The 9193-nt window shown below is 36.4% G+C and overlaps 1 protein-coding gene across 8 annotated transcripts in view; it reads left to right on the top strand.

Annotated features, from left to right (window-relative positions):
* Positions 1 to 9193, top strand: part of LOC6039079 (cGMP-specific 3',5'-cyclic phosphodiesterase) — a 166391-nt gene that overhangs the window by 135580 nt on the left and 21618 nt on the right. The window lies entirely within an intron of this gene.

The raw sequence follows: 9193 nt of genomic DNA, 5'->3' as shown, positions 1-9193 counted from the left end.
CGAATCTCATACGTACGCCTGGGGCAGCCACCACCACCACTAGAGAGTGCTTCAAGTACTCATGCAGGTGAAGTACTTGGAAGTACTTGTGCGTCAAAGACAGCACCATCCTCGTCTCACCTGTGTGTGAGTGCTTAATAGAACGTTGACACTGATGTTCAGATGAGCACAGCGAATGTTTTGCAATACGTATACTTGCCATGTCAGCTTTAACGTGGGATATAAATCTGTTTCACCGGCAATATTCCCAACGGGATCAAGTCGAGCAGAAAATTTCTTCTCAAGGAACAAATTATTATCTGTCTATCTTGGAAGATTATAAATTAAGAAAAATGAAATTTGGAGAGTGACTAGCGAAAAACGTTGCTGCAGAAAATCACCTGGTACATATCGTTAACTTTTTTCGCAGTCTGATCAAACTTGAACAAACCAGTAAAAAATTTACTGGTTTGATAACACTTTCTCTTTTTGAGAGATCAGCTTCCCTAAGGTGGCCAAAAATACAAAATGTTACAGAATGACTTAACGGCCTAACCAGGGCTGTGGAGTCGGAGTCGGAGCCGGAGTCGGGTCCGACCTGGAGTCGGAGTCGGAGTCGGAGTCGCTAAAACTCGAACAGCTGGAGTTGGAGTCGGAGCCGGAGTCGGCTAAATTTTATGAGCTGGAGTCGGAGTCGGAGTCGGAGTCGGAGCCGAAGATTTGTGATAAGCCGGAGTCGGAGTCGGAGCCGGAGTTATCTTAAATTCAACTAAAAGTATGTTTTTTTTATTGTTCAGTATTTCCTATATAACTGCCTAATTTGCATAACAACTTATATTTTTAATTGATTTATCAGATGCCATTATGTATTTGAAGCTTTTTATTGTGATTGAAAAGCTCTAATTGTATTATTACACTATAATCACTAAATGATAACCTCTTACTCAAGTATGTAGTATCATAATTTAAAAAATAATAAAAAAAAATTGTTTATGTAGTCAGGCTATATTTATGTGCCCTTTCAATTCAAATTTGACCAAATTTCATCCAATTATTTCTGAAAAAAGTATACACAAAGTCAACTTTTACCCCGATAGCGAATGTCTTAGATGTTTTAAGTTAAATCATTTTTTAGGAAAAAATTACGAGGTACATAAAAAGATTATAATTAGTAATCACTGTTTTTGCACATCGAAAAAGAGTCACTGACAGTTTAACTTTTGTAACAAATAATCAATGATATTAACAATCTCTTACTTGGAACTCAACATGCGCATTTTGTTTATAACTGAGAACAAGAAAATCAAAGTTTTGCATTTAAAATAATTGAAACTAACAACAAATGTCAAAAGAAGTTGCAACAAATTTGAAATAATCATTGATTGTTGATGTTGTTGTTGATTTTAGGTAAACTATTTTGATATCGTTGTGAATTATAGTTGAACAAATCTCAAGAATTCAGTACAAAAATGATCTAATAAAAAATGTATTGAACAAAATATAGGATTTTAATTTATTTTTCAAATATAATAAATAAAAAAACAGAATCAAAATATTATCAACTGGTACGAATTTTCTCATACTGTGTGTCCCACGCCAATATGACGGAAGGTGATAATCATTGCAAATCAATGTACCTTAAACAAATTAAATATTTGTGACCTAGAAAATATTTTACTTGTGGATATTTGTTTTTTTATTATATTTTAAGATTTTTCATATATTTTGATGGAGGCGCAAGATCATCCATAAAGCTTCGTTTTAGGTGAAGATTCGCGAAGTATCGTGCACCTACTTTTTAAAGTATATAAAATTTTAAAATTTATTTATTTATTTATTTATTCACCGCCTCCATCTAAAAATTAAAATTAATTAAAAATTTCCAGGTTAAAATATTTTTTATTTCACAGAAATTTCAAAAGGCATCTTAAGCGTCCTTTCCACGAATAAATTGTTTAGATACATTGATTTGCAATAACAATCTCCTTCAGCCATGGCGGGATGTACGTCTTAAAAAAAAAAAAAACAAAAAAAATGTTTCGTTTAAAATTGTCATTTAAAAAACAAGGTGCCTGTTACTAAGCTTCTCACAAATGTCAGCCTGAAAGTGAGCAAAATGAAATTTAATGTTCAATAGATCATTAAGGCCAGGTTTCTTTTAGTTTTTCATTCAAAAATAATAATTTAATATTAAATTTAATTAGCTTTGAAAAAAATGTTTTCTAATTTGAGGTTAAGAAAATTAATCCAAATTTACTTACAAAACTGTTCTTCTCAAAATGCCTCTTAAACTGAAGATATTTTTTGATTTCTGTTTCCATAACGTATAAAACTTGTAACCTAGAAACTTTTATTCCGTTTATTTACTTTACTTTACTTTTACTTAACTTATTTTTCTTGAGAAAAACATGACGCTTAGAGAGTATTTAAATAATCCTATTTATCAATGTTTTGAAAATAATTATCTAATAATAGTTAACTAACTTTTGAAACATTTAAAAATATGTGGAGTCGGAGTCGGAGTCGGAGTTGGAGCCAACCATTTGTTGAAAGCTGGAGTCGGAGTCGGAGTCAGAGTCGGCTAGAGTTGGTAGGCCGGAGTTGAAGTCGGAGTCGGAGCCAACCATTTGTTCAAAGCCGGAGCCGGAATCGGAGTCGGAGTCAGCTAATCTGAGAAAGCCGGAATCGGAGTCGGAGTCGTTTCAAATATCACCCGACTCCGCAGCCCTGGGCCTAACAACATCCAAGGCCGGGACCGACGTTTTACATCCCATCCGATGGAAGGTTGGAGCAGCGGGGAATCGAACCCATGATCTTCCGCTTACTAAGCGGACAGCTTAACCATTCGGCCAAGTCTGCTGCGAAACATGAAGATCAGACTACCCATTCTGATGGTATGAATAATAGTCAAGTTGATAGAACACTGAAAAGTCCGCCCTTCTTTTTTTTAAATGAGTTTTGAACCGGTTTTTACGGGTGGATTTTTAATGTGGGGGTTGGTATACCCCTTGAAACGACCTTATTTACACTAATAATCTTCTCCATTCAGAAAAAAAACAAACATTTAAAATATAAATCTCATCTGCGTTCATCTTGATGGATTTTGCACCCGTTGCGCTGGTTGATGCGATCCACAAGGATCGAACAATTTTCCCACTGTTTTTCGCTGATTTTCTATTTGCTGCAATTTATGCAAACAGGTTCAGGCTCAACTCGTCAAATAAACATATCACCGCGAGGTTATCTGAGTGAGCATGAGTGTGTGTGTGTGTAAGTGGAAATGAATAATGGTTGCCCTCCCCTACCCCTCTGACTGACGTGGAGCTAGACTCTCTGTTGGAGCTTTTATTTTTATGTTTGCGCAATTAAATTGGATTTGGATTCACAGTCCGTGCATTTATCCTGTTTGTGGAAGCAGAAGCAGAAACAGGATGAGGATGAGGCCTTGTTGCATTGCGTATAATATGGTTCTTCTGGGTGGCTCCTCGTGTGAAAGCGAATGAGAAGATAAATGTTTGTATTTATCTTTATGTCTTGTGCAAACACGCGGCGAGCTCCCGTTGGAACCATTAACATCGAGCATGTTAATGCTGACGGTGAGTCTATGGCTTCTAGGGGGAGACGTCACAAGTTTATTGTGCCAGGAAAGAACACTAGAATCAGCAGGGTAGTTGTGAGCGGAACTAAACTTTATGCCACGAGATTAGCATAGCTGTGTAACGTTTTGCGTTGAGTTCATACACAACGGAATAAAGTAGAATGTTTCAAGGTTGAAAATGTGGTTGGTTGAATATTTAATGTTTTTTTTTTTCCAAAAGGACCAATGAAAAATTATTTTTTTTAGGCTAATTGGGTGTTTTTGAAACCGCCTTGAAAAGAACATAACAATCACTTAAGTGGTCATAACCTGAGACATGGTTGCCAGATCTTCGATATTTTAGACTTGTTTGGAAGGTCTTCCAATTTCGACCCAACGATATGTAACATAATTATATTTGGTATAATTTCGGGTCACTTATCTAAGGAGCGGTTGATTGTTTTGCGGTGCGCTAGGATTTTCGTGATTTTGTAGTGTTTTCGGAAGTTTTTGGTGTTGGTTGTGTGCTCGAAATGTGGACGTTTTATAGAAGTTGCCCGGGAAGATGAAGGTTTTCCAACAACAAGGGTTTTTCCGCCTGTTCTTGGAATAAAGTTTCGGTGGTTCGGTGTTTTTCTTTTTTTTTCTTTTTTTTTTCATTCATCCATCGAAGTGCGGTCGGCGCGTTGCAACCGTGCATCATTTGTGCAAGTGTCAAACGGAGGCTTCACTTTCCTGCAGGGCTGAGGAGTGGCGTCCGCCGTCCATCAGTGACGTTTGTTCGTTTTGAGTGAGGAGAGAGAGCATCGTCAGTGTTTGGTGTCATCGCGCTTTGTTGGTAAACAGATGACATGCTGGCGCTGTGCTCTAACGGTGGTGGGTGGTGTTGACTACCGAGTCTGGGTGTTGGGTGGGAGGCTCATTGGTTTAGTGATGTTGGTTTGCGAGTGATCAGTGGCGGTTGTGTTTCAAAGATGGAAGGTGGACTTCTTCATCTTTGAAAGCGAAAAATTTCTGCGAGTGGAGGATTATCAAATATCATCTGGTGAGTTCGTTCCATGTTACGTGTTTACTTGATTTTTTTTTAGTATGTGTGGGAGATATAGGCCCTTTTTTGTGAATCCTATTTTTTAATGTTCTTGGTATTTTTTTGTTTTGTTTTATTTATTTCTGCCTTTAAAAATTGTCCACGTTGTGTTCGGGTCGTCGCCAACTATTAACGGTTTAAATTGTTTCTACACATTGGCAATTACTTTAAATCAATTCGATTTGATTTTTAAACAATCAAGTGAGTTCATTGATCATTAATGCAGTACCTATGAGGACGCGCAGTCCTGTTTTTTGTGTTATTTTCGTCACTTTTGTGTCGCTGTTTGTGTGCATGGGGTGATTGGTCTTCTTCTTCTTCTTTTTCATTTTACTTAGTTTGCGCGTTCGTTGGCCGATGAGATTTTTTTGTTCTCTTTATATAGTTTTCGATAAAAACGATCCGAGTTCGTTAGGTTTATCGCGTAACAAAATTATTTTGTTTCATCAAGAACGTCGTGTGGTGCGCGAGTCTTTTTTGTGTTGAAAAGACCTTCCCATAGCTCCGTAGCTCGGAGGGCTCGACGCCGGTTGTTTGTGTGTTAAGCCCTCTCCATAGCATCGTAGCTCGAGAGGCAACTAAAATCAATACCTTGTCTAGCTAACAGAAAGAAGATCGGAAGGCATTTGATGATTGAGTTCGTCGCATCTATTCCGTAACAAATTCATGAACTAAATTATTATATAATTAAAAATCAGACTACGCTATCATTGCAGCATTGCGTTTAACACCTCATTGTATAAATAAATATTATTTGGTTTTATCTTTCCACAGCCGGCTGTCTAAGATTTAACCATTTCATTAAAAATTTAACAACAGTTAAACGGGAAATGTCTCATCCGCAGCAACCGATTGTTTGCCTTGAGAATAAAATATAATACCTTTCAACAAACACTATGATTTTGGGTCGCATCATCATCTTCTATGATGAATCCTGACCAAACACCCTATCCTACTAACCAATTTTCAGGTTCCTGGCGCTCGTGGGGTGTAAGCACAGAGTAAATCAGCTGCCCTAGTAGCAACCTGCGCTAACTAACATTCCCGTCCCTTAAAATCGAGATCTACAAACTGACATGGCGGGCGCCGTTGGTGGCCAATGACTGTTACCTATTCGCAACTGATCTTGTTTTGGAAGTCATGGTGTTTTATCTTTTCAGCGCATTCATACATGCTGTTGAAAAGGGAAATTCCACTTGATAGTCGAAGCCTATGATCAGTAGTGCTGAAAGGATATTACGGTTCTGTTCAGCAACGGAGAAGGACAACCATGGGTGGTCTCTCATGCTCATGCTCATGGTATAATTTCGGGTCACTTATCTAACATCCGGATATATGCGTAAAAACACATTTATAACTTTGGAACTACTTATCGAAACTTAAATTTTGTTGAAACTCGATCTTTAGGACCATAAACCGAGTCAAGTGCAACTAAAAAAAATCAAACCATACACTTTAACGAACCCCGGGTCTTTTATGGTCTCTATTGCAAGTTTCTGCTCGAATCTTGGAGTCCAAAGGCTTGAATGGGGCTTCTACTCCAGGGTTCGAATTGACGACCTTTGGATTGCGAGTCCAACCACCGCCAGCGATTCCACCGGAGCAGGCTTGGTTTGGTGTGTTGTTTGAACTTTAAACGTGGAGACGACTCCTACACTTGGAATGACTTAACGGCCTAACAGCATCAAAGGCCGGGATCGACGTTTTACTTCCCATCCGATGGAAGGTTGGAGCAGATGGGAATCGAACTCATTATCTTCCGCTTACTAAGCGGACAGCTTAACCATTTGGCCAAGCCTGCTGCCTTCGACTAGTTTGGCCTAAATAAGTTTAGCCAGTGTTGAAAAAACTGAGTAACAATTTTGTGAATACAAAGAGATTCTTTGTATTCATAGTAATGCATTCTGCTAAAACGCTCAACCAAACCACAATAACAATTTTGGTAAGTGGTAACATTCTTAGTCGATAGGTATACGTGAAGGTGTACCAGCTTTATGTGAAAAGTTCATTTCTAGACTTGATTAGGTCCTATAAACATTGAAACAGCTTATAGGATCTATTCAAAAAAAAAAAACTCAAGATGTTTCAGCATGGTTATCGCCTAACATCAGTGAGGCTGAGGAAGGCAAAACTCTAAATATTACTTGTTTTCTGAGTATTCTAACATTTTCAATGCATTTTCCTTCTTTTAAAATCATATTAAGTATGTTTTGATATGATTAAAAATATGTTGGATTTTGAAAATTTTAAAGAGCAGTACTGCAAAAGGTATTTTCTCGAGATAAAAAAAATATTCGTCAATGTTTTATCAGGGTTCTGAAAGCTTTCATGCAGCCTAAATAGGCTTTTATGGCCTACTTAAAACCTAAAATGTTACTAAGGCCGGGTCCATAATTATTTTTATATCAAATTTAACAAATATTTGAGTTGTATTGTTAATTTGATTTTGGTAAACCACGGTGGATTTTCTTGAAATAATTCGAACTGTCAAAAATCCACCAAAGCATCTAGCACATTGATCACACAAAAAACAGCATCTAATTCAGGCGTGCCTCTAATGTTGGCAGGTCAGAACTTTGACATTCTATTAAAGCTAATTAAAAGCGTTTTCAACTGAAATCGAGTGATAAAAAGCTCAATGAGAAGTGAGCAAGCAAGTTTCTATTAAAAGTTTTGCAAAATTAGTTGTTTAAATAGTGAAAATCAGCAAATTGGATGGAGTTAGGAGCGAGTGCTTTACCCGCTAAACATACGTGAACAACAAACATACTTAACATACAACGTTAAATTAACAGGAGTCCACAGTAATGCTAGTTTTTTTGTTTTTCCTATGTTGGATCTCCTTATTATTGCTCGAAATAAGGCCGTTCCAGGTTTTATTTAAGTAATGTTTTTCGACCTAATGAAGTAAGATCACCAGTTAAAAAATGATTGGATAGTCATTTCAACCATAAGAGAGAAACGTTGTTTTGTTTTGAAAATATTAGTGGCTATGGCACTCCAAACACTTATTTTTATGAAAAGGACAAGTAAATGTTTCGAATGATGCTGAACATGATAAGCAAAAGAAAACAACTTCGTTTGAATTTGGAATTTAATTAAACCAATGCGCCATGGATTTTCTTTATACATAGGACCTTTTGAAAAAATGAGCGAGATTTTAAAACACTTTTTTCATTCAAATGTTGAAAATATTGCTTGTTATTTCATTTTTTATAGTTTTTTGTCTCCCCCAAGATTTGGTCAAAGTCGTGGGACGTAAACTACACTGATTGATATATAAAAAAAAATGTCAGATTGCTTTTCGTTAGATTGATGAGAAAATAATGAGCATATGTGTAAGCATTCTCAGAATTCTGTTTAAGGTAGGATTCCCATCAGAAAGCCACCCTTAAACTTCTCGTGCACTGCTTATTACCCCATGGAAAATCGTTTTTCTACTCCGTAGAACCATACTTGACAATCATGTCGAGACGCCTTGTTCAATTTTGCATAGAAGATATACAACACATCAGTCAAGTCTCACAGGAGAAGAAGCAAACGAGCAATTCCGCGAAATAAAAATGATTTCATGCCGACACACGAAGCACATATGTGGAACTTTAAGTTCAAAAACGGGGACAGTACATGTGCTGCCTCTCGCGGTGGAGAGCTGCAACTTTTCTACCAGTTTTTATGGCAGTTTTGCACCGATGGGTCGTCCATAGTGCGTGTAGTAAGAATATTTTGAATTTTATAAAATTATTTAAAGTAGCAAATTATTTATTATTAGTTTTGGATAACAGCATGTATTTCCATCCAGCACATAATGTTGACTTAACGGCACTTCGGTGTGCAATTTAACTTCATCATTTTTGACTGAACTCTTGTAATAAAACTCGGAAACTTTTGAAAGGCCAGAAATGACCGCTAAAATCACGCTAAAATTGACCAAAAATAACCGCCCTCCCTCCTATGTCACACTTTGTCACGCTGGCTCCAACGTAGTCAGATTTTGTTGATTTTTTGAACAATTTTTGCATGATATATAAAAAGGATTATGTTCAAATTCGGAGTTCATTCGCTAGATTTAAATTGTTACAGGTTGTATATGGATTTTTATTTTTATTTTGTTGAGTGATAGAAATCAGAATATTTTTAAAACCCTGGTTATGTTTTTCTTGTACTGATAACCGATTATAATTGTTGATTTTAATGAGCCTTTTGTGCCTTGGACAATCTGTTACAAGGTATCATTGTCAAGTAGATTCTAATAATTGCCAGTAGATGTAACTAATTAGTAAACTTTATTTGAATTTGAACCGTTCTCACTTGGTGATCATAATTTTGCTTTAATTATAATTTGTTGCTGTAATAAAATCTCATAATAACACTCATATAGTGCAAATCATATTTTTTTCTAACTTGAGATGTTTTTGATAATGATACTGTAACAATATGTAACCTATGTGTTTTTCTTTTACTACATACTTACTTAAAACCAAATTTTAATTTTCTAGTAAGTTTCCCTATATCCAACATTTTCAAATGTTACTCAAATGACAACATCC

The sequence above is a fragment of the Culex quinquefasciatus genome, chromosome 1 (assembly GCF_015732765.1).
Source record: "Culex quinquefasciatus strain JHB chromosome 1, VPISU_Cqui_1.0_pri_paternal, whole genome shotgun sequence".
NCBI classification, from domain to species: Eukaryota; Metazoa; Arthropoda; class Insecta; order Diptera; family Culicidae; genus Culex; species Culex quinquefasciatus.
The sequence above is the reverse complement of the archived record's forward strand: the minus strand, read 5'-3'. Positions and strand labels throughout refer to the sequence as shown.